Raw genomic sequence first — 23898 nt, 5'->3', positions numbered from 1 at the left:
GCTTCACAAGAGCAAACATCTCGCCCCTCATGTTATCTGATGTTTGTTTTTATTACTTCTAAGTGCTTAGTAAGTGCTTCGATTGCAAGGCACGAGTGACAAGTTTACGCTGGAAAGTGCCCATAATCATCACACCTTTTGTTACATTCAGTTGTTTAGCTCATACTCGCATTCTGTACAGCAAGCAATCTCTTTTGGGTCTTGCCGACAGAGACCTTTAGCTGTATGTTGTTGAGTGAGCACCTAGTGCCTACAATACAATTCAGTACAGTATACGAAATAGGCTTTGGGTCAGGCCCCTGCTCCCTAGTCGATGGCTTTCCTCCCTTTTCGTGGTTTTGTTCTGCTCCTGGAGCAGATCTTCTCAGCTCCAGCTCTGATTGGAAGGCTTCTATCCTTCCACTGAGACCTATAGAGACTTATTTTCAGTTCTCTTCCACCGCTCCATGTGATATAACTAGTCTTCCCTCTTGCCAGCGCTCTCATCCATTCACTACCACACCTCACCCACTCCCGGCTTGTCCATTGCTTCACTTTTTCTGCATTTGTCAGGACTCGAGCGCGAGTCTGACCCTACCAGAGCAGGTTCACTGTCTTTCATTACATAGTGACAGCCTGCCCACCCCAAACTCACATTCTTAACAACAAAATCCGCCATCTTGCTAAGCAGCCATCTTGGGGTCAGTCCATTGCTAGGTCAAACAGACAACCCACCCTTCGGGTACCAAGTTGCTTCCCTGCTGGGACCGGTTGTGTTTCTTCCTCTGCGGCACAGATTCGTTTTTACCCTCTAAACTTGTTATTTTAAGTTACTCCAATTCTACTTATGGGAAACAGACTTTACGAAGTAAGTAAAAAGACATCACCTTGATAAGTGCCGGCTGGAGGTCTGACTTTGACATCTTTCTGTCCGTTCCACCATTTCTTTTGTTGCTTATGAAATTTAGTTTTGATGCGTTCCCGTTAGAAAGGTACACTCTTCAGGATCCATTACATTTAACTCAGCTGGTGTAAGTCCCTCAACAGGACTGTCCTGCAAAAGGGAAAGCGAGTCATCTAAATTCACAGGCCATGTTTTGGAAGGGGTCCGCAATATATCCTTCACTTCTACCAAATCAGTATTCTGTGCAGCTGCACAAGGGCCCTACTTAAAGACACCTGACATACCACAGTGGCAGGAATGGCCATTTGTAAATAAAGTGCATATCCTTTTAACCCGAGTAAATGATGCTGAGGCTGTTCAGAGGACCAGAACCGCAGCAGATACCAGAAAACCAAGGTTCGAATCAGGGCCGGCTTTAGAGCTGGTGGCGGCCCAGTGCGACAATCATTTTTGGTGCCCCCTACACCACATGACTGACTCTTCAGATGATCTCACTACCACGGGCTAACGTGCCCGTCATCTCTCCAATCATAAGTTATGGCTAAACACAGCGCTCCCCCCACCCCCTGAGTTTAGCGCCCCCTCCACAGGTCAGCACCCAGTGCAGCCGCACCAGTCGCACTGCCCTAAAGCTGGCCCTGGTTCAAATTATGCCTTCAGTGCACTGTCTCGGTTTGCACTGGGGCACACCCTTAACAGGTGAACCTGGCAGACAGCAACAGAGCATTCATTCAATCACACACACAAAAGATGTGCTGTCTCTAGTGCAGGCGTGAACCCTGCCGCTCACTCCTGCGCTTTGATTAGCGCATTAGTGAATGAAAGGGCTGCGGTTTCAATCCGTGGCTTTGAATTTCACTGGAGGTGGACTGGCTTCTTGGTTTCTACCTGAAGAGGGTGGAGTGCATTATACGGCAGGTGCAAGGCTTTACTGCATCTCTCTGCAGTGGGGTGCCTGTGGCTTCCCTCTGACCCCATATCTCTCTCCCTAGAGATACCCCGGTGGCCTGTGTGCCACCTCTATGTTATGCACAGTCAATATACCTCCTGAGAGCTTCCTTGTCTCTGTGCCCACATCTGTAATACGGAGCAGGCGCAAAGGAAAAGTATCCCCATGCAAATGAGGGAAGACCCAGTTGTAATTATTCCAGTGCAAAACATGCACTAGTGCATTCATATAAAATGAATGGAGGGAACAGGGCAAACATATGTGTGTTATGGAAACACCAAGGCCATATTGCCAGACGGCTGGGATTCAGATTTACTGAGATGGACTTAGAGCCTCCTATGAGGTCAAATTTGAGTCACTTGCAAAACTAAAAATCATTTCAAATGATGGTTGCATATATTTCTTAGTATAACATTGTTTCCATTTTTGCGGTGCTGCACAATTATAACCTAATTAAAAGGAACTCAGTTCATCAACTCTGGAGAATGAAAGGCTAAGTCGACTTAAACTGAAATGTGAACCGATAACATGCAGGCTGCACTCAGCATTAGCAATTAACTCACTGAGCAATATAATGGGATGGAAAAAAGAGTTTTAGCATCATAATTCTTTTTGTAATAGTCCTAAATCTCCCAGTCGTGACATTTAAGATGGAGAAATAATACACCCTTTCACAAAGGTCATTGATAGCAGTGGCAGTCTGTTAATGTCAAAGTCAAATTAAAAATATGCAAAAAACTTTTTTTTTTGCAAACAATACTCGCATGTCCACGATCAGAATCCTGCTTGACAGGGAAAAAAACTTGCTAACTTTGTGCCTAATGGTATAAAATATGTATTCCTTCTCCCGAGACTCAATTGGCTGTAAATGTCATGTGCATAATGAGAAACTGTATTTATTTAAACCTTTCACGGGATCATTTTAACCATTTCTATGAGACACAATCCATATTAACATTAAAATGCATTATACCTGAGGTGTAGCTAATATTCCTGCTTTGTGTTTCTGTACATTCAACAGAGATAGTTCTGTTTCATTAGCGTGGCCCGTCAATGGCAAACTATTTAGGGATCACACCAGTCGTAGGCAAAGTAGCAACAGTGAGTCTTAGTACACAAATGAACTAACACACCTTTGTCCAACTGACAACATTTCGCATACGAAATCTGAACAGTAGTTTATTGTCTTAATATTGAATGGCTTATTGACTCGATACATTCTTAGCAGCGCCCATGGGTCACAGCCACTGGCGCTGCGCCCACCTCCTGTCCAGGTGATCCCTTCAAGGCGCTACTAGGCAGAAAGAAACCCGCGCACGTTGCAGGGTTGACAATAACTGATGACACCGCTCACAGAAAGTCAGGGGTTAATCGCTGTAGAACAACATTACAAATGTCTTTAATAAAGAACGTCACGTATGATTTACAGAAACCCTGCGCGTGTTTAGGCACGAGCAGCATATTCAGTTACAAACGATGGAAGTATCAGGTTTACTCAGTTCAGTGTTGCTGCAAAAAGTGTCTGCATTCACCTTTCAGTGGACATCAACTGAGCACCCAGAGCCGAAAATGGCGTCTGTTTACTAATGGGCAGTAGCACGTTGAAGTACCCGACTCAGTGTGATTGAGGAGGCTTTACATCAACCACCCTTAGGCACAGAGACCTTTCACACTGAGCAGAGGCGCTACTAGAGCCACATTTGGGGGGGGGGGGGGGGGGGGGGGTTAAGCAGTTTGCAGAGTGGAGCTGCATTGGCTCTAAGACTGTCCTTCTACACACCCACCCACCAACTAAGATCCTCCAATCAAGCTCTTGCCGCAGTTCCGCGCCTCCACAGATCCACCATGGGAGGAAGATCCTTCTCCTACCTGGCGGCCAAGACCTGGAATTTTCTCCCCACTCACCTCCGCCTTGTGGTAAATAAATAAATAATACCTCTATTTTTGAATGGATAAATGAATAACAGATAGCTCAATAAATAAGAGTCAAGATTCGAGGTAGTAGGAGTTTGCAGGTTTATTACAGCATAAAGGACAGGAACAGGACAACCTGCACAGGAATAGGATGGCAGGGCCCGACAGGGGGGCCCCGACAGCTGCCGGGCAGGATCTGGGATGAGCGCGCTAACATTTTAATAACAATACACGAACATATATACTAAAACAGTTGCATTACAATACATATGATAGGCGGAGCAGTGGGTGTGGTCAATAGCAGTCGCGAAAGATAAGGGTGAAAATGGGTGTAACAGGGGCGTATACATAGACATGTGATGCAAACGTAACAGAATATGTCATAAATGGGGCGGAAACATGGAGGGGGCTACCTAAGGAGCCGGGACCTCTAACCTGATGGTGCGCGCAAGCTGGCAATGATGTGTTACTAGGAGAAGCTGGGGGCTACGAACTCTGTGCTAGGAGCAGAGACTGAAGTCTGGAGAGTCAGGGCGACATGTACCTAAACAGTATCTAGTATCTGATGTTTAGAGAACATGTTGATATAAACTAGAAGTCAGGAGGGGAAAGGCTAACTTGATTCTAAGACTGGAGCATGCATTATTCTACATGTAGTGCGTGATGAAGAATATTAAATGACCATAAATACAGTATTTCTCTTACATGGAGACGTAGAGGCTAGACAATGACGGAAACTATTGATGCGGTTCAGTAGCTTAAGAATGCAGAGAAGGAGGGCTGGACTGATAACTAGAATCATAACATACTCTTGGCAGACTCAGAGGCAGAGCCAGGCTGAACCGGGCACTGTGAGGCAGGAAGTAAGTGAAGGGTCAGGGATACAGGTGGGGGCTGTATCGCTCCTCAGCGAGGGCTTCAGGAGACAGGAGCTGAATCTGGTGTCCGGGCCCTTTTGAGGCCTAGAAACGGGGACTTTACAATGGAATAACGTGCACACTGAGAAACGTGGCAACGTAACTTTAAATAGGCCTGATATTCGTAGTATTCACGAGAACTGGAAACTGGCATACTAGAGATGGACACAACTATAATTGCGTCTTTAATCGAACATGGTGAATACATATGCATATCAATCATGCACACATAACATATGATGGATGACACGTAGGGACACAGAACATGGCAAAATTTACTTTTCCACATTCCCTCCTTGTCACTACGTTTCCATCAGGAAACATCAATATTCATGATACCATCTATCATTTCATACAGCATCAATTGTTCGTCTCGAATTTTCTGGGAACGGGTTTTAGAACGGGACTTGGGACTAGGAATACAAGAGGTAGCACAAATGCCGCAAATCGCAGGGCCACATTGTATACAGAGGCAGCAGCTGAATATGATCGCTACTGCAATACCTAGAAAGGACAAGACTTTCCATCCCCAAGCGGAAATTATATTCCAGAACCAACCGGACCATGTCCAGGTGCCTGGGTCTTGGTGTAACAGATGGGCAATTTTATGGAGTCTGGTTATAGCTGAATAAACAGACGGTGCGTTATTTGGAATGAAAATGCAGCAACTAGATCCGATGACTCTACAGGCCCCGCCCCTATCGGCCAATATGACGTCAAGGACGAGACGATTCTGGAGCACGACAAATCTCATAGCAGATTGCTCTTCGGTTAAGTTACCTAGAGCAGAGGCAGTCTCATTTACTACAGCTTCAAGGGTTCTGGTTAACCTACGAATTAACTTACTATTCTGGATAGGTCCTATAAAGAAGAAGAAACCTCTATTGAAATCTGTATATTGTTCTAGAGCAGTTTCAGTATAATCGACAATTGGGGACTCAATCTCCCTTCTATGTCTAAGGTGTACTAGATGTGTGTTTCTATGATAATCAGATGGGGCTAGGAAAACTGGTGGCAGTAGGAAGGCAATGTAACAGGTTCCCTCCCAATCGAGGGGCAGACGAACATATGCGGTCTGACCACAAATAAAATAAGAATGACGTGAAGCTTTGAAAATAGATTTCCCACTGTCACTGTACTTGACAATAGTAGTACAATCACTATGTCCTACATGTACGGAACCATTATTTCGGACACATAATTCGCCTTTGACTGGTAGTACCGAAATAGCAGGTAAGTCTGGAGTAGTATCAGACTGAACATTCAGGACCATAAAAGTCGAAGAATAATTACCTAGATTGTAAACTTCGTTTTCTAGATCTAACCCTGTTCTGTGGGGAAGACCTTGCTTGTCTGGGAAACATGTACTGTTAAGGAAAGACATATCTGTTGAGGATGACGTTAACGTGGACCATGCTCCACACAAACCATTATGAGAAAATGGATAAGGAAAGAGTGGCAGAACTCCCTTCGGTGTCTGGAAAGGGGGGAGTCGACCACACACCCAACAATTAGTGGCATTGCTGGTCTGGTGTGAATAATGTAACATGTGGATAAAAGAATTGTTACGCATAGCGAGGCGGTAAGAGAGTTCATGAGGAGGCAGATCACTAAACGTGTGCTCTACTGTAACATTAGAAGACTTATTTACATGAGAAACTGGAAAATACAGATAAAATGCATAACTGGTGCAGGAAATCATAATGCTGAGAAATAATATGAAACTTAGAAAAACGATACATCGGATTGAGTTTTGACTAACTCTCTCACTATGGGGGTCTATTTTATACATGTCAGAAACCGGTCTAACCGTTTCACCTAGGGGAGGACTTAGACAATCAAACTGGCTGACTTATTTTACTAGACCTTAGTTTTAATTTATACTCCTGTTGCGGAGTTGTCTCTAACAGGGAGGGTGCAATATCATTGTCTTTTGCGGGACAGTCCTTAAGAATAGTACTTTGGCAGTCCTTTAAATCCTCGGAAATGTTCTTTGAAACTGGTTTCAATCCATAAAATTTCTTGATGTGCGAAAGATGCACCCAGCCTTTGCGTCCCTCCAACTTCACGGCTGTACGGGTGGCCAGGAGGACCTGTCGGGGCTCCTTCCAGCGAGGCTCCAGTGGACTTGAACGATCAAAGTTTCGCACTAAGACCATGGATCCGGGAACGATTTCATGCGGTGCCACCTCGGTATTGTCTGGAAATGCGGCGGCAACCTGTGAACGACAAGAGTTGAGGGCAGACATCAAGGAAGCTAGGTAATCTGTCAGCATATTACTTGAAACATCGGTAATACTTCGAGGTCTAGGAGTACCCCACATGTTAGGGGGGCGGCCGAAAACGACCTCATACGGGGACAGACCTGATCTGGAATGTGCGACCATGCGCATATAGAACAGGGCAACTGGCAGAGCTATTAGCCAGTCCACACCTTTCTCTTGACAAACCTTTGCAATTCGAATTTTCAGGGTCTGATTATGTCTCTCTACGAGACCGGCTGCTTCAGGATGGCGTACACAATGGAACTTCCACTGGTACCCTAACAAAAGGGAAACGTGTTTCATTAGCTCGGATGAGAATGGCTGGCCGTTGTCAGAATATACAACTCTAGGGAGTCCATAACGGGGGAAGAACTCACGAACCAACTGCTTGGCAGTGGTCGCGGCTGTGTAATCTGGAACTGGATATGCCTCCGTCCACCTGGACAAAGCGCATACAACTACGAGGACATACTTGAAACCTCGACATCGCTCCATCTGAATATAATCCATCTGGAGGACTTCAAAAGGGTGGTCAGGGGGCTGGAATCCACCTTGTTCCACCGGGACACTTTTACCTGGATTAAACTGACAACATATCATACAGGTACGGACTTTCTGCTTGGCTGCAGCTCGTAAATGCTTGTTGAACCAAATATTCTGGATACTGTCTAACATAGCTTTTTCTCCTAAATGTGCTGGACTATGTGCAGTATTAATAATGACTTGAACCATAGAGTCGGGGAGAAACCATGTGGCTTTTCCCTTCGTTAACCATCCTTGATCTGTCTGGACCCCTCCTTGTTCGGACCATTTCTTGATTTCTTCAGGAGTAGCATGTAACTGTATGTCTATGACATCTTGTGTAGGGTCCTTAACTGTCATACAAATAGTCGGATCTGGAGTGTGTGTCGGTGTCTTATTAACTGGAATGTCTGGAGTCTGAGCTGTAAGCTTGGCTGTGCGATCTGCTAGATCATTACCTTGAGAAATAGTGTCAGTAACTTTCGTATGTGCTTTGCACTTCATGATAGCAATGGATGTCGGTAAGTGTATTGCATCTAACAGAGCTTGAATAAGGAGACCATGCTGAATCTTGGTTCCATGAGAAGTCATGAAACCTCTCTCCTGCCAGAGCACTCCAAAGTCGTGTACGACTCCAAATGCGTAACGTGAATCTGTGTAAACATTAACTTTCAGGTTCTTGGCGTGTATGCAGGCTTGAGTCAGAGCAACTAGCTCTGCTGCTTGAGCAGACAGGGTGTCAATGCGGTGTGTCTCTATAACTTCAGTGTCAGTAGTCACTGCATACGCGGCGACTAGTTCTCCTGTACTTGTTCTCATACATGAACCATCCACATAAAGCGTCAGGTCGGGATCTGGTAATGGAATATCTGTCAGATCTTGTCTTGGCTTTGTCATGATGTTAACAACTTCCACACAGTCGTGTGTGGCAGGATTCAAAGTAACTAATGGTAACAATGTAGCAGGGTTTAGGACGTTGCAGCGTCTGATTTCTATGTGTGGCTGAAACAGTGTCAATTCATAACCTGTTAAACGTGCAATTGTCAAGTGCTGAGTTTGTGTTCGGTTTAAAAGAACTTCCACGGAGTGTGGAACTTGTACTGTCAGGGAGTGTCCTAAGACTATGGAATCACTTTGTCTGATAGCTAGTGCTGTGGCTGCAACTGACTTGAGGCACGCAGGCAGAGCCTGGGCTACAGGATCTAATGTGCTCGAAAAATAAGCACAAGGCTTGTATTGTCCTGCTTGATCTTGTGTGAGGACAGATAATGCTGTACCTTCGCGTTCTGTGACGAAAAGTGTAAAAGGCTTACTGTAGTTCGGTGTTGCTAGAACTGGAGCTTGACATAGGGCTTTCTTTAATTCATTGAAACTAAGTGTATGTTCAGATGTCCAAGGGAGGACAGTCGATACGGCTGCCTCCTGTGTCGTTAACTGTATCAGTGGTTTAGCTAGAAATGCATACTGAGGAATCCATTGTCTGCAATAAGAAGTAAGGCCGATAAAAGCACGTACCTCCTTCTGGGTCTTGGGCTGAGGAAGACTCGCTATTAACTGGATACGGTCTGGTGTCAACTGCCTACCCCTCTTGGACAGTAAGTGTCCTAAGTAGATCACTTGCTGGACACAGAATTGAAGCTTAGAAGGGGACACCTTGTGCCCCATCTCGGCAAGGAAATACAAGACTGTAAGGGATGCTCGCTCGCAAGCACGTTCAGAACGGGCTGTGATCAGTAGATCATCGACATACTGGAGTAGGGCAGTGTCAGTTGGCATGTGAATATTGTCTAGTTGTCTCTTAAGTGCTTGACTGTAAATACTAGGACTTTCTGTGAAACCTTGAGGAGCGCGTGTGAACATATAGCTCCTTCCATTTAAACAAAATCCGAAAAGAAACTGGCTGTCTGGATGAATGGGGACACTGAAAAACGCGTTCTTGAGGTCTATGACTGTAAAAAATGAGGCTTCGGAATCAATGGCTGTCAATAGGGAAGAGATATCTGGGACAACTGGGTACTGGGGAATTATACATTTGTTAAGTTCTCGTAGGTCAATCACTAATCGATATACTGGGGGTGCATTTGGATCAGTACGTTTCATGACAGGAATGATCGGAGAATTACATACATTGGAGTCAGTTTCTACAACTACTCCTTGAGCGATGAGCTCGTCAATAATTTTGGATAAGGCTGCTACAGCCTCAGGTGGCAATCTGTACTGTCTGATTCGTGGTAACACTACACCTGGCTTGAGAGTCACACGATGGGGTGTGATTTGCATAAAGCCAACATCAGTTGGACCTTGCGCCCATAGATGCTGCGGAACATTAGACAATCTTGGATCAAAATCTCGTAATACATAGTGACCCTTGAAGTCACGTAGGAACAATCGTATTCCCTCTGGGGAACAGCATATAACTGCACCTAATTCTTTCAGTGTTTTAATGCCTAATAGATTCTCTGGACATAACTTAGTAAGTAACAGATCAGTAGTGCGGGACAATGGACCTACCTCTAGAGTAACTGGCTTTGATATTTCATTTACGATAGGTTTTCCTGAAAATCCAAGGGAAACATTTCTAGAGCCTGAGAGCGGAGCCCCTGGAACTTCGGCGTGACTTATAGTGGTCCTACTTGCCCCTGTATCAATCAGAAACTTTCTGTCTTTCCCTAATACTTGACTGTGAACATAGGGACCTTCTTGATCTACAGGTATCTCGATGAGAGGCAAGCCTACCTCCCTCTCTAGGCTGTTTCATGAATACGGTTGATACTCTGGATACTCTGACTGAGCATACTGGTACATCTGCTGTGTAACATGCTGTGTTGCAGCGATGGGTTGCGGTACAGTAACTGTCTGTTGTGCATTCTGTGGCTGAGAAGTCTGTGAAACTTGCTCTTGTCTAGGCGGACGTGGTCTTTCTTTAGTCTTACCGATAGCTATGTTGTGTTTCAGAACTGCACACTCGTTTATAAAATGACCTGGCTGTTTACAATAATTGCAGTTTCCTTTAACGGGAGCTGCAGGATGACTGGCTTGATTTGGTCCCCTCTTCTGACTGTCTTGAGGAACAGATTGTGCAACTAGTACTTTCATTTTCGTGTCTTTCATACGTTTTCTCTCGTGATCTTGCTCTTCTCTGATTCTATTCTGGTGGTATTGAAGCATCTGTAACATCTGGGACGGGGTATTAGCTTGCCAGGTACTTTCGACTTTCAAAACTCGATTCTTAACTTGTGGACTTGAATTCTCGACTAGTTTAGTAACAAAAAGATGAGGGTATGACTCGCTACTCGTCTTGAGGCCACTGTTTATAATAAAACATTTTTCAAATCTAGAGTAAAAATCACTAGTGTCTTCGTCTTGTTTCTGTTTACATGCTGAGATTGCATCCCAGTCTTCCTTTTTAGTTGCTAATAGTCTGGGCAAAACTTGTATTAACAGTTCAGGTAATTCTTTACATTTATCTCCAAGACCGGTACCTGGTACTCGTGCCTTATCTTCAGCTTCTAGAACTGCCCAATCGATCTTTTTCTCTCCCACCTCCCATTCTTTTTCCTTGAGTTTCTCATATACCCCTGCGGGCAACAGGACCTTTAACATTTTAATAATATCTGGATACGTGTATTCTCCCATACGGAGCATGTCTTTTAATTCTCGGTGGAACCCTGCTGGATCTTTATCATGATAGGGAATTAATTTTTTCATCTCTAAGAGTTCCATCTTTGTGATAGGGGTGTAAACAAACACTCGTTGCATTTCACCACCCTCTGTCTTAACTGGATGCACTTCTCGTAACGGATTCTGTCTGTCTATGTAAAAGGGTTTACTTTCTGGGGGTGAGACATGAACAAAATGCGGGTTCAGAAACATACTATATTTGTGGCGCTGTTCTAGAATGACACTAATTAAATCAGTACCTAAACCTTTCCATTTATACTGGAGTAACTCGTTCAGGACATCATGTAACGGACCTGGATCAGAATGTTGACCCTCATACAATGTAATGAGGTGCTGGATCATATACATACCCACCAGTCGCTGCTCGGCTGGGGGCAATTTCAGAAACATTTGTGCCACTATTTCGTCTGGAAAAGTGGTAGAATCAGTAATCCATCGGACTGCTGATCGGACTAGTTCTTGTTCATGCATGGTACTTAACTCGCTATAACCGATTCGTGATTTCAGAATGTGATCGGTAGCTTGAAATACTTGTTCTAGGGAACCTTGTTCTAGTGCCGGATGATGGAAAGTTGACTTGTGTTCTAGGCGTAAATGGCGATCTGGGAATCTAGATTTTCCTACATACGCTATTCTGGCGGGATTCTCGTCGTCTACCTCTTCAGTAGAAGAGTCATTTTCTTTCTCGTTTACTTGTGCTGCTTTACGTTGTTCGTGTAACTTTATTATTTCTTTACGGATTTTCTTGTACATACTCTCTATACTACTGATAGTCTTGTGCTTACCCTCGGCTATATTATCACTCCACCTTGTCAGGATTTTCATTTCGGCCTGATCTTTAGTCGGGGAATCTTGTTCTCTTATTAGACAATTAATCAGGAACTTTAATAACATGAGCTGGATCTCAGCTTTCCTTTGAGACATGACTTCACTAATACTTTCTGGATCATCCCCTGTACGGATGAAACGATATATTCTGTCTAGATCTTCTTTCATATCTGGTAGGGTGACTAGATACTCGGTCACCTTTCTCACGCGTAATGAATATAAAACCATATTATCCTCGCCTGGGACTGGATCATAGCCACATTCGGTAAGGGCTTTTCTTATTTCTGCAACAGACTGATGTCTGGGCGTACGCTGTGACGCTTGTGCATGTAATTCGACTAACGTTAAACGCTTGTGTGGCGGCGGGGTTCCTGGAGGACCTCCCCCTGCGGCCCCTAAACTAGAGTCGTCTACTGATGCTCTTCGTCCTGGCAGAGTGGGAAATGGAAATGCAGGCTGGACTTGTATGGCGGGCTGGACCAGGGGTACCGTAACAGGTACTCCGGTGTCTGGAGGAGCGGGAAGTGCCTGATTTACAGGGACTGGCGGAGCGGGATTTGCATATTCTGGGACTGTGTCGTCCAAATAGGACGAAATGAAAATATCAGCTGCGGTCGGTTTGTGACGTAGCTTGAGCGGAACTAATGGTGGCGGGAAATTACTGGATGCCTCCGGGGTCGCTTTTGGCAAGCCCTCGGCAAGAAGAGGATACATACCCTTGATGAGGGCATGCCTCTGTCTGTCTGACTGTTCTGTTTTAACTCGTTCACCTATCTCGATTAGTTCCCTTTCCTGGGCTCGTTCCAAGGATTCTCTACTTAGTTCTGACTTTCTGATTTCTTTTTCGGTTCTTTTATGAGATTCTTTGCGCCATAACTCGATGGCATCTTTCTGTGACTGTCTGGCTTTCTTTTTCCATAATGCTTCTTCTACTCTCATGATGCACTCGGCATCCCATGTACCCGATACGGGCCATCTATACTTTTCTTCTAACTGTTTGGTATACTCTACCCATAAATCTAGATATAGTATGGCACTTATGCCATGCTTTTGATACATAAAATGACCTGGACTGTCCCTAGGCGGGACAGGAACTGCTTCTTCTAGCAGACCCTTTCTAGTTTTTAACTGACGTAATCTCGAAAAGAGGGACATTGCAAACTTGAATCTGAACACAATACAATACACGAGGAACAATAACAATTGAGAAAACAATTCAGGCATACCACGACATTGAAAATACATTGAATAACATTATGAAGCAACAGTTCGGACAGAATACTACCTGGAACACTGAGAACAGAAACACATGAATTTCTCGAGAACGGAACAGACTAGAATTACTGGATGCGCTGCTGAAACAGCACGGAACATACCGGTCCCATAAAGGGACGCATCAAGACCCGTATCCACCTAGGTGAACACTTCGTTTCAGATCTGCGTACCCAGACCCATCGGACCAGAGACAATTTAGATTGACCCTGTCTAGATACTACCCCAGCAACGGTACTCACCGGGCAGCAAGAACGGAAGGCCTCGGACTGGACTGGACTGCTTCGACGCCGGACGGACGAACTTCGGACTTCTGTTACGGGTGGGCCTCCGGATACCTCGGACCTTGGACTCTCGGCTTGGGCTCTGGTCGGGACTCGCCGCGTTCCTCCACCGTCTCGTCTGGATGCTGGACCGCCTCCTCCGTCTCCTCCGTGGGCCTGAGGGATACTTAAAGCAGAAATATCTGCCGGTGCGCAGAAGAGTTCCGTCACGACTGCAGAGGGTCAGGGGGCCGGCGTGGCTTCACCGACGCGTGGGGAAAGGGCAAGTCCCTATTCGGGCGCCATTATGTGGTAAATAAATAAATAATACCTCTATTTTTGAATGGATAAATGAATAACAGATAGCTCAATAAATAAGAGTCAAGATTCGAGGTAGTAGGAGTTTGCAGGTTTATTACAGCATAGAGGACAGGAACAGGACAACCTGCACAGGAATAGGATGGCAGGGCCCGACAGGGGGGCCCCGACAGCTGCCGGGCAGGATCTGGGATGAGCGCGCTAACATTTTAATAACAATACACGAACATATATACTAAAACAGTTGCATTACAATACATATGATAGGCGGAGCAGTGGGTGTGGTCAATAGCAGTCGCGAAAGATAAGGGTGAAAATGGGTGTAACAGGGGCGTATACATAGACATGTGATGCAAACGTAACAGAATATGTCATAAATGGGGCGGAAACATGGAGGGGGCTACCTAAGGAGCCGGGACCTCTAACCTGATGGTGCGCGCAAGCTGGCAATGATGTGTTACTAGGAGAAGCTGGGGGCTACGAACTCTGTGCTAGGAGCAGAGACTGAAGTCTGGAGAGTCAGGGCGACATGTACCTAAACAGTATCTAGTATCTGATGTTTAGAGAACATGTTGATATAAACTAGAAGTCAGGAGGGGAAAGGCTAACTTGATTCTAAGACTGGAGCATGCATTATTCTACATGTAGTGCGTGATGAAGAATATTAAATGACCATAAATACAGTATTTCTCTTACATGGAGACGTAGAGGCTAGACAATGACGGAAACTATTGATGCGGTTCAGTAGCTTAAGAATGCAGAGAAGGAGGGCTGGACTGATAACTAGAATCATAACATACTCTTGGCAGACTCAGAGGCAGAGCCAGGCTGAACCGGGCACTGTGAGGCAGGAAGTAAGTGAAGGGTCAGGGATACAGGTGGGGGCTGTATCGCTCCTCAGCGAGGGCTTCAGGAGACAGGAGCTGAATCTGGTGTCCGGGCCCTTTTGAGGCCTAGAAACGGGGACTTTACAATGGAATAACGTGCACACTGAGAAACGTGGCAACGTAACTTTAAATAGGCCTGATATTCGTAGTATTCACGAGAACTGGAAACTGGCATACTAGAGATGGACACAACTATAATTGCGTCTTTAATCGAACATGGTGAATACATATGCATATCAATCATGCACACATAACATATGATGGATGACACGTAGGGACACAGAACATGGCAACATTTACTTTTCCACAGCCTCACACAGAACCACATTTCCTTCAGAAAGGAACTTAAAACCTGGCTATTCGATTAATAATGCACCCCCTCCCACAAGCGCCTTGAGACCCTCTGGGTGAGTAGTGCGCTATACAAATTCCTGAACTTGAACTTGAACTTAAGAAGGGATGAAAACACAACCACCTATTTGTTATTTAAAAGTGCAACACAAGCCTGCTGTCTGCCAGCTACAGATGCATGTGTCAATGTGTGTTGTCCTCAGAAACTATAGTCTGGTTTCCTCAACTTGTGGTGTAATCGGAGATGAGACGGAACACCTTTGTAATAACTTCCTCAAAGCAAATGATGTTATTTAAGTTGGTTTCCCCACTGCTTAATCCGGAGCCAGTGGCTGTCTGTGGGCCAGTGGCACTCTTTGATGGGGATTGGCACTTATTTTTCCTCATCGGATATTGAACAGGAGCAAAGGAGGGAAATTAAACAAACTGAAAAGACGGAGGAAGTGAAAGAAAAACAGATAAAAAGGGAGGAAACAGGAACCGGCAAGAGTGAGCTAAAGGGAATTCAACAGTATGCAGCCTTGGAATTCAGTGTGCCGACTTTTAATGGCATCGCCAGAGCAGAGCTTTGGGCATCGAAATTCATTTTACAAATTAAGCACTGGCTTTACCTCATTTTAACACAAAAATACAACAATCTTGTAAAATCCTATGATGGCGAATAAACATTTTGATTAAATGAGTTGTAAAATTGAATTCAGAGAGGGGGTAAATAAGCACGAACATTGGGTAAACATTTTAATTGAATGCCTATCATTTTAAAAGCATAATTAGCTTTAAATATACTGGCAATTTGGTCAGTAATTTAAATATTTGCCACTAACATGCTGACAACAATGTAAAAGTTGCAATTTCAAGTGCTGACAGACTGACTTAGCATTCGCGTTCCATTCTTTTTAGTTTGGTAAATTGAGCACCATTACATTTGGAAATAGTGGCATCTGTCATTTCCAGCGCTTAGAAATATTCGAACTGCAGCTTGATGCACTGTATTATTATCACCTTTCTTATTACCTTATTGATTTCTTGATTCCTCTTTGTTTTGAAGTATTTCTAAGGAAACCAATAAGGATTTTGAACTAAAACACCCAAAAATACTAGTTGAAAAAGAAAGGAAAATATAGTGGTCCCGATATTAAACCCCAAATGTGGAAGAAAAAAAAATCGCTAGGACACCAGTGGTGTTTTCTGTTCCCAATGAGGCTCTGACTGAGACTAGTGATTCTTTCTTATTATTTTATTCCCTATGCTTCATTGCCAGCAGAGATATTTAACCACATTTCTCCATAAGTGTGATTTCAGACAACAGGTAAAGCATCAGAGGCTACTGTCAAATGACCATAAATAGTCCGTTAAGGTTTATTTAGAATTCTTCTCTACCCAGAGTATTATTCAGATCCCTTGTAGAAATGAGTTTTTAGCTAAATTGTGAATGCTGCTTCTAAACTCACCAATAAGGAATTTATTTATTCCCTAAATCTATACTTCAAGGAACTGAGTATTGAACAGAGGGAAGCAAAGCTTTCTACCAAACGCAAATTCTTTCTTCAGCAAGGAACAAGGAAGCTGGGCAGACAAACAAGGATGGGCCTCTTTCTACAAATCTAGCAGACAAACAGTGAAACTGTAATCCTCAGTATTCCCCTTTTAGTCACTGCTCACTACCAAATGACTGAAAGCAAAGAGGAAGGGTTGAGGGAATATAAATCCATTAACTCAAGGCACCTATTTCAGCCCTATTGCTAGATGTAGAGTAGCCCTTAGCTTTAAACATAGAAAATAAATGGGATTTCTTCATGTAAGAGTTCTCCACAATGGGAAATAGGCATAATAATTGTACCATAAGGACAATTAATAGTTAAATATGTAACCAACTGATCTAGCCTATAAATAGCTTTTCAAATTACTTGCACAAAGAGAGAAGGTAGCTTCACCACTTTTACTGGGGATGATGTACACTCAATTGGCCAAACTTTCACTGAAAAAAATAATCTATTTGAGTTATGGGATAAATTAACTTCAGAAGCACATTATGCACAGTGTATCCTTGATCTATGTTCACAGCAAAATATTGAAAGGAATGTATTAGATTTGCTTTACCTAATTTCCCTGAGGTGAAGTAGGTAACAAACCAATCTATTCTATAGATCTTTTCCATATTTGTTTATTTCTTTCTCCCAATCAACAGGTCGATATTTGCCAGCATTCTCTTTGTGTCACCTTTTGTGAAATTGGTCAACAGCTGCTCTGTTGAAGTCCTCCTGCACCATGCTTGCCTCCAGTGAACTTTTGTACAGACCTTTCATACAGACAGTAGTCCTGACAACAACAAAATCTACCAAAGTTTTAGGCTCAAAATATTGACTACTAAACTATTGTTAATTCTATAGTTGTACTTAAAATTACAAAAATATTGATTCCAAAATAGTTTCATACAAAAATATCAACAGTTAAAATTTATATGATACAGAAATATAGATTATAGTAATGTTCAGTTTTAAAATTAACATTAGAAATAACAAAGATATCTAAAACAAAAATATAGCGTAGAAAATAGCAATAATATAATTTAAACATTTTGTGTATTGAATAAAAATGTATTTTAATTATTTGACCATATATGTAAATGATTAAAATGAAATTCATTTGTAACTAGCCTTTAAAACTAAGGCCCTCATTATGATGTTGGGCGGAATACAAACGACAGGCCATCGGTGGCGGTCCACCACACATCTAGGGCAACGGTCCAACTGCCGGATTATGATACCGATGGTCGGAGCACACAGGATGGGGGAAAAGACCGCCGCCTCCAACAGGCTAAAGGAGTCTGTCAGGGCAGCGGTTGGACAGTAATCCCTATTATGAAGGCAGTGCATGTGCAGGCTCCGCAGTAGGAATTACGATGTCCATTTCCCACAGCCTTTCCATGGCGGGCACGTGGTGCCTGCCACATGGTGCATGGATGTTTTAAACCATGCATTTTACTACTGTTGCTTGTAATGTGGCCCTTTTCCGGTCCGCACGATAGGCTGCAATTGGTAAAGGCATGTTTTCGACCTCCTACACGGTGGTCTCATCATGATATGGTGAGTGGAAGCGCCGACTACTTGTTGGACGATCTCCATCCCACTACGATGGCGATCAGATGAGGCCTTATCAATTTTAAATTAGAAATAATCAAAAAATAATTTCTTTATTTTTACATAAAACATGTAATTAAACAAGAGAAATCAATTTAAAAAATGAAATATTTTTGTAAACCCCATGTACCAAAAATAAAAAATACAATGAAATATTTTCAGAAAGAATTTTGTTTTACACATTGAATTGATGAAAATGTAACAAGTTTTTCTTAGGATTTTTAATTTTTTTTAATAAATGACCCTATATTGAGAGGGGGTAGATTAACCATTCTAACTCCAAACCAACTAGGACTGTAGAAAATGCATACATTTAATGGGGTCATGTTTGCTACTGTATCTCCAGTCCAACTAACATTACAGAAAATGCATATATTTGTGGGCTGGAAGCATCATATTCAAAAGTCCCACTCCAAAGTAAGCAACATTATAGAAAAGGTTGGACACTGGTAAAACTAGGCAACTTTGAGTAAAGAGTTGAGCTCTGGGAGGGGGGCAGATTTGCTATTCCTATTCCATAGAAAACAACATTGGTGAAAGTGTTCGATTTAGGAGGGATCAACTTTACTATTTCTACCCCAAACTAAGCAACATTATTTTCTGGGAGGTTTGGGGGTGAGGTCAGAATTTCCCTCCCAACTCCACACTAAGCAACATTGAGGAACGTGTTTCACTCTGGGGGCTAGATTCACTACACAGACTTCAAACTATGCAACTAATCAACATTGGGGAAAGTGTTTGTCTCTGGGGATCAGTGCCAGATTGGTATTCCCACTTCAAACTAAGCAACATTGAGAAAAAAATGTATTCTGGTGGCAGTGGATAAGATGAAGTAAATCAAAAATAGACAACATTGTAGACACTTTTTCTCTCTGGGGGATCACATTTACTGTCTCAGTCCAAAATCATCAGCATTAAAGAAAAAATAAATGCATTAACTAAATCTAAAATGGAAAAATTAAATAATCAGTAATTTATTATTTATTAAATGAAAAAGGTATTGAAATAAAATGAATTAATATATAAAACATTTCCGGTAGTATAAATGTAAATAATTAAAAATCGAATAATATCTGGCATATAAATGTATATTTACATGATAATTTCATTCTCAGAATGTAATTTAAAATGTATAACAATGAAACTGAAACATGTTAACTTGAAAAAATATTAATCACATTGAAAAAATGCTGAAAATTATTTCTTAAACAAAACGCTTCTTATTTTCTTTATATAATATTATCATATTTAAAAAAACAATGTAAATTAAATGGATTTAAAAAAACTACTCACCTAAAACCCCTCTAAAACCGCAACATCAAATAATATCTATGTTTTTAATTGCTCATTAACAAATGTAAATATAATATTATAAATTTACTTAACTTAAAAAATATTATTTTAAAACAATTCCCTTCTAAAATACATATAAACATACTAAAATCTATAGAACATTAAATTTAAATAACAGATAGGTTTTAAAATGTAATTAAAAACATAAACATTAATAAATAATTGTAATAAAATAAAAAGCACCAATCTAAAACAATGATTTAAAACATTATCGCCCCCCTAAAACTCTTATAAAACCCAATAACAGAAGAAACATTACAATCACAAATACTATTTGAAAAAGATTAAAAAATATTAAACTTAAAAACTATAAAAGACCTCCCAATAAGGGAAATCATTAAAAAATTGATAGAATGATTAGATAGAAAAAGCAATGATCAAATGGATTAAAAGTTGTTAACATAAAAACACCTAATAATAACATAAAAAATCACTATATTAAAGATTAAAGTAATAGCTATTTGAAACGTTGATTTTATTGGCATGAAAAAAAAATATATTTAGCACATTATTTTCACTTTTATTGAAATTCTGCTATCGTATTAAAGAGCGACACCTCTGTACCAGGCAGTCGACCGTGCAGCCAGCAATGCCCGGAGCTCCTTTAGCCTCTTCCAACATACATACACTGAACAAATTACTTCCTCTAGCTCGTGGAGCACTAATTCCAGTGTAACTCCTTTTTTAAATAAAAATGCTTTACATTCTTCCCTGTAAGAAAATGGGTGATCAGGCTTAAGGGAATGTGAGTTTTTTCCAGGTCATAAGTCCGGAATGTCCCAGGGCCAACACAGAAGTTCAATAAATAAATCAGTACTTTGCCCCTGGTAGCTCTGGCACAGAGCGGACAGCTTTAACATAGGTAAATGTCTGTAGTTAGCAGTACCATAACAATTAAAATGTCAAAACACAGCACAATAAAAAATCCACACCCAATTTCTAAAAATAGTGAAAAATGTATTGTAAAAATATGATAAGAAAATCAAAACAAATTAACCAAACCAGAAATACAAATTTTTAGAGTTTTAGGGCAAAATGTTCCAAGTCAAAATAAAGCTGCTATAAGATGTCTTTGCTTGTGGTTGCCCAGGACATGGGCACGACTTCAGGATAATAGCAATGGAGCAGATGTTGGATCCACCAAGTGGACAATCTGGATAAAAGTTTTTACCTTCTGACCTAGTCTTTTTTATGGAAGTCGAAAAACTCCAACACGGGCAAGGTTGAAGGATGTATTACGTGAAAACCTCTCGAAGTTGGATAACTATTGGATGAGGTCTTGCTAAAGCTGTCGGTTTTAGCTAAAAAAAACTCTGAGTGGTAAAATTCAAGTTTCACACCAGCTGAAGTCCTCTCATCGGTCCAATACTTTCATGCCTTTGCCCAGTCAAGATTTCTGCATTTGGATTTAGTCTCTTTTTCGGAGTGCAAATTCCTCTAGTGGGGCAACCAAGAAGCTGTATTTGACGAAGTCCACTTGAAATAGCATGCCTTTGTTGTGAGGTCCCAATGACAATCCAGAGGTCTTAGAAGTCCTAAAATCTTCTCAGTGCCAACTTTTCAGACTTTTGGAGCATTTTCCTCTTGGTCTCTTCTTAGCCTCCCAGGATTCTGGGACAACCAGTGGGGGGCAGGATTCATTCCAGCAGAGGCCACCAGGTGGTCCAGTCAGGATCGAGTTGCTCTTAGTCAGCAGGTCTGTTGGACTTGGGCCCTTAGGGCAGGTTCACCCCTAGACTTTTTGCTTGAAATGGTGACCGGGAGATGGTGATTTTTGGATTCTGCGCACTTTCACTGTGTCCCAGTGGAAAGTGCGTGCGCACTCTGAGTGCATGTGCTGAGCTAAGCCTGCCCGCCCATAGGAATGCATGGGGAATGTATGTGTCCCTAGTAGTTCCTGATGCGTGGGGTGTACAGGCTTGAGTCTGGTATGTGTGAACTCGTGTGAGTGAATGCTGCACAACGGTGTATGCAGCATGTATGTGTCTAGTAGGGAAGCGCCATTTCTAGACATGGCTGTACGTGTGCTGTGAGGGTGCTGGCATGTGATTGGCTGGAGCTGGCTGGCATGCCAGGCTCCAGGAAGTCTGGATGGGTCTGCCCGGTGGTGAGTGGGAGATTTGCATGAGTAATGTGTGGGAGGAGTGTACCTGTGTCCTGGATGGGCTGGGTTTTCCCCACACAATGCTGGCTCCGCCCCCCTGTGGTGTGTCTAATGACCCAAGCCCTGCCAGTGAATAGAGAGGGTGGTTGAGGTAAACAGAGCACTCAAGAACCAGCTGCGACTGATTCCGCCCCCACCCTGCACCTTCAGACAAAGGGAAATACTGTATAAAAATGGGGCTGTGTCCCCACAGATGTTGTTCTCTCTTTTCCAGGATCCTGAGGGGGCTGTTGCTGCCGCTGGGCCAGAGTACCGCCACTTGGGGTGTCTCCCTGCCTGGAGACCCAGTGTGCTGGCTCTGGGCCCAGCCTTACCCCCCTGCCAGCCTACAAGGACTTTGTTGCTGAACTGAGTGCTCCCTAGCGCTTGAGAGCGCTTTTCTTTTGCTTATAGCGCTTGGAGCGCTTTACTTTCCACTTGTAGCGCTTGGGAGCGCTGTGACCCTGTTCCTAGCGCTGAGATCGCTTTATTGATGCCCCTGGCGCTTGGGAGCGCGTGGTCTGCTGGAGGCCGGTGCCCACCCGGCATTTGCCTGTTCGTTTGCCGATCGCGCTTTCCCGCCCCGCATTTTGCGTGGGGAAAGCAGGGGCCGCCCTGCGTGCTGCCGCCGGTTCGCGGCTGCCCACGCCGCACCTGTGGCTGTTGTTATTGCCCTTTTTGGGCTGTGCCCCTTTATTTGAATTTGCGAGTGCCCACCTCGCTTCTTAATTTAATTTAAGGCCGGTGCCCACCCGGCATTGCCCCTCGAGATTCACCGCCGCAGCCCGGGGTGTTTAAAAACGTTGCCGGGCCGCTGCCAAGTGCGACCCGGAAGTGCCCGCCTCCCTGCGAGGGGCCGCGCTGCGATTGGCTGCCCGGCCGGAAGCCAGGCAACCCGTGGGCGGGACTGCGGGACAGCCGGAAGCAGCCTGCTTTTCCTGCCCGGGGCTCCCAAGTGAGGAGAGAGCCCCGGACTCCTGCAGCAGCCGGGGAGGAAGAATCCTGCAGCCGGCGTCTGCTGCGAGGCTCCCTGAGTGAAGGGAGAGCCCCGCAGCCAGCGAAGACGACCCGCCCCAGCAGCTGAGAATCCGGAGGAGCCTCCACCTGAGAGCCCGGTGAGTGTGCACGGGCAGGGGGAGGCTCAGGGGGCATTTGTTTAGAGCCGGGGAGGCTCTACCCTGTCGGGGCACATTGTCGGTGCCCGCGCCCCCCCACCTCCGGTGTTCAGAGCCTGCGAGGCTCAGGGGCATTTTCTGTTGCGAGCCCCGAGGCTCAAGGAGGGCATTTGGTGTTCGTAGCCTAGTGAGAGGCTCGAGGCACCCCCAGTGTTCCCGGGTCCCCCGTGAGGGACCCCAACAGCCCAGTGAGGCTGCATCTTTGTGGGTTAAGAGTCCTGAGAGGCTCTGAGCGCCCCACTTTCACTTCGAGTCCCCAGAGGGGGGACTCCCACAGAGAAGCGCCACAGTTGTGTCTAGAGCCTAAGAGAGGCTCAGGGGGCCAATTTATTTCTTGAGAGCCCAGCGAGGCTCCCACATTGGCCCCATTGTTGTTTTAGAGCCCTGAGAGGCTCTCCCTTGTTGCCCACATTGTTTTGGCCAGAGCCTGCGAGGCTCCCGCAGTGGCCCAACAGTGATTCAGCTGCCCAGCACTTCGTGGGCAGCTGCCACGTTTAGGACCCTGACACATTGGGACACATGGACAGTCACAGGTGGCGACTTGTGAGTTTGGCGCAATTGTTCATTTTGCTTACACCTCTGAATGTATGTCATGCATTGCATCATGTGTATGTTCTTACACCCCTACAGGTATTGCGATACATAGGTGGTTGTTTTCTCTCTAGTACAGGTGGTGCTAGTGAGATCCTGGTTACCAGTGATTACTGGGTGTGTGCTATTTTGTGCTATATTCTATGTACTAAGTGCTATTTCTAAAAGTGTTACTTCTGATTCCTGACAGTGGTCCAGGTGGCCCTGTCTTGTAAATATCCCCCTGTAAATTCTGCCCGTGCCTCTGGCACATTGTAAAGTGTGTGTTTTATCTAATGTGTTTTGGTGTAATACAAAGGCTATTTTTATATAACCTTGTGTGGAGTTTCCTTTGTGGTGGGCCTGGGTGTTGTTGCTGGGGTGCGTGTGCAAATACTTAACTTACATCGCCTCCAAGTTTAGCCTTGCTGCTCGCGCCACGTTACCTAGAGGGTGAGTAGGGGTTAT

The 23898-nt window shown here is 43.9% G+C and overlaps 1 protein-coding gene across 1 annotated transcript in view; it reads left to right on the top strand.

The window, feature by feature from the left end:
- Positions 1–23898, top strand: part of FER1L6 (fer-1 like family member 6) — a 777028-nt gene that overhangs the window by 643302 nt on the left and 109828 nt on the right. The gene's annotated exons all lie outside the window — the stretch shown is intronic.

The sequence above is a fragment of the Lissotriton helveticus genome, chromosome 4_1 (assembly GCF_964261635.1).
Source record: "Lissotriton helveticus chromosome 4_1, aLisHel1.1, whole genome shotgun sequence".
In the NCBI taxonomy this organism is placed as follows: Eukaryota; Metazoa; Chordata; class Amphibia; order Caudata; family Salamandridae; genus Lissotriton; species Lissotriton helveticus.
This window is presented reverse-complemented; position numbering and strand designations above follow the sequence as displayed.